The 2,579-nt window shown below is 59.0% G+C and overlaps 1 pseudogene; it reads right to left on the bottom strand.

The window, feature by feature from the left end:
- Positions 1–437: 437 nt before the first annotated feature.
- Positions 438–557, bottom strand: LOC113889089 (annotated as a pseudogene).
- Between the last annotated feature and the right edge of the window lie 2,022 nt (positions 558–2,579).

Genomic DNA, 2,579 nt, shown 5'->3' with positions numbered 1-2,579 from the left:
GTGGAAGTCGATTATGGTTCAGCAGTCCGACTCCCAGGCATAGATCCACCCACAGTATAATTGAACAAGATAGATGCCCCGTTTGGGCACATCTATCTGTGCGTGCGCGCGCACATGCGCATGCGCGATGGCCTGCGAGGCAGGGGGTGGGGGGGGGGTGCTGGGGATCTGGCTTGAGTCGGTGCAAGCCCCGGGATTGCCTGAGGCAAGCCAAAGGAGCCCCAGATGGAGACGGGACTGCCGGTCGTCGGGTGTCCTGGAAGCCGAATGCGAATGCGGAGGGGCTCGCGGGCCGCGTGGAGGCAACCCAGGTCTGCAGCGGGAGTCGGGGCCCCGGCCAGCCGCTCCCCGCGGCCCGGGAGGGGCTGGGGCTGCGGGGGGGATCCAAGAATCGGGACGCGCGGCGGGGGCTAAAGGACCTCTTCTGGTAGGCCAAAAGCCTCGAGCACCCGGGATTCCCAGGTGGTCTCCCATCCAAGATCCTAACCAGGCCCGACCCTGCTTAGCTTCCGAGATCAGACGAGATCGGGCGCCTTCAGGCTGATAGGGCCGGAGCCGGAGGCGGTTGGCTTGGGGCGCCCTAAGAGCCTTGCGCTTCGCCTCCCTTTCGCTCTGCCCTGCAGGTCGGGCCAACGGGCCACACCTCTCGTCGCGGGGCGTGCTGTACTTGAGCCGCACGACCCGCGACCGGACTCCAGCCTGCTGACGCCGGCCCGCCCCCCCGAACACCGCCAACACCAGAGCAGCAAGCGCCTGGCCGGGCCCGGGGGCCCGAGGGGCTTCCAGGACCCCCCATTGACCGGGAGGGCCTGCGTGCATGCGTGCGCGCGGGGCCTGGGGGCTGGGCTGAGGGGTGTGGAGGTCTCGGCGCCCTTCCACCCCCGGCCACTCCAGACCTGGCCGCGCTCGCTGAGCGGGGCCTCCCCCCGATCCCATGCGCTGCTCAGGCCCGCGCGGCCCCGGAGGTGTCGGTCTTCGGCGCCCGCCGCCTCCCAACCCCCGCGGCCCAGGGGCCTCTGAACCTCCTGCGGGCCTAGGCACAGCGAAACTTGAGCGCCCAACTTGCCCGGCACCTGTCCGGTGCCCAAACCCAGCAGAAGCCAAGGAGGCGCCGTCGACCGGAGCGCCTCAGCCCCTCCCCTTCGCACTACCGAGGCCCCCCCTTTGACCCCACGCCAAGCCCTCGACCTTCCTGAGAGAGCAGACAAGCCACAGGCAGGCACACAGACAGACACACAGACACTCGCACGCACCCACGCCAGGGGAGACAGCTGGCCTGCGCAAGCTCCTCAGCCAGAGCTAGAGCGCCTGGGAGAGGCGGGGGCAAGACGAACGGGCCGGCGGCTGGCTGTCAGGAGATACAGAGGCAGAAATACATGAAGATTCCGAGACAGACTCCAAGACGGCAAGAGGAGATACACACACACACACACACGCACACACACACACACTTGAGTGTGGTCTTTGGAATACTTGTGTTCGTAGTTGCTGGCTTGAGCCCAACTTTAATACAACCCATGGACTGCGGCCCATCAGGCTCCTCTGTCCGTGGCATTTCCCAGGCGAGGATACTGGAGTGGGTTGACCATTTCCTTCTACGGGAGGATCTTCCGGACCCAGGGATCGAACCCCAATCTCCTGGGTGGGGATACCTTGCCATCTGAACCAGGACATTGCTAATTCCCTAGGCAAAATACAAAGAATAGAGCTCGTGTTCTACTAAATGGAAAGATGATTTCAGAAACAGAAGCTGTCCTTTTTGGTATCTGTGAATCTTTATGTAGTTTTCGTTGATTTTTACTATTAAGGCTAAGTGAACAAGGCAAGAGAGAAACCCTAGAATTGAAAAGCAATGGACGTTTTTGAAAGAAACATGTGCAGGTGAAGCTCTCTTCCTTTTTGAGAGATGGTTAAATTCAAAATCTTGATACAACACATATGACTTTTGTGCACTTTCTTTCAAATCTCCATGACGAAAGCCCTAAGGCTCCAGGAAGAAAGGAGTAGAGGGGCAGACAAAAAGAGCAACCTTTCCCCTTGGTGCCATCTCAACCAGCTGCTTAGTTCCTTCATCTCAAGGACTATCTCTGGGCTTCTCTGTTTGTCTGATTCTTGTTTCGGGGACCGTTTCTCGTCACAAGGCTGTCAACAGTGGGGTGGGGGGTCTGTGGGGGGGGTGGGGGCCCCTTCTTTCCATTCCACATGAGACCCAGTGACAATCCAGGCCCTGACCACATGCATTGAGTGTGCAGCAGCAACCATATCAACTGTAATGCCGGTGAACAATGCGTATTCCTGAATCCACTACGTTGGACTACTGACTGTGTGTGGTGGTGGTCTTGAACCTAGGACCTGAAGGCTTCTGGATGATTGCAAATGACACCAAAGTCTGAGGACGATGGAAGATTGCTCCTGCACATTCTGCCAAGAAGCCACCGGCGACCTTCCAGAAATAACCACAAGACTTAGCCTGAAATGGTCAGAGGATAAGTCTTTGGACTCAAACGTTGGAATGGTTTACGCACCTTTGCTCATGAGAAGTTCAAAGGCCGCATCTTTCTTCTGAAACCCTCTCCTTG

Source organism: Bos indicus x Bos taurus, unplaced genomic scaffold (assembly GCF_003369695.1).
Source record: "Bos indicus x Bos taurus breed Angus x Brahman F1 hybrid unplaced genomic scaffold, Bos_hybrid_MaternalHap_v2.0 tig00003506_arrow_arrow_obj, whole genome shotgun sequence".
NCBI lineage: Eukaryota > Metazoa > Chordata > Mammalia > Artiodactyla > Bovidae > Bos > Bos indicus x Bos taurus.
The sequence above is the reverse complement of the archived record's forward strand: the minus strand, read 5'-3'. Positions and strand labels throughout refer to the sequence as shown.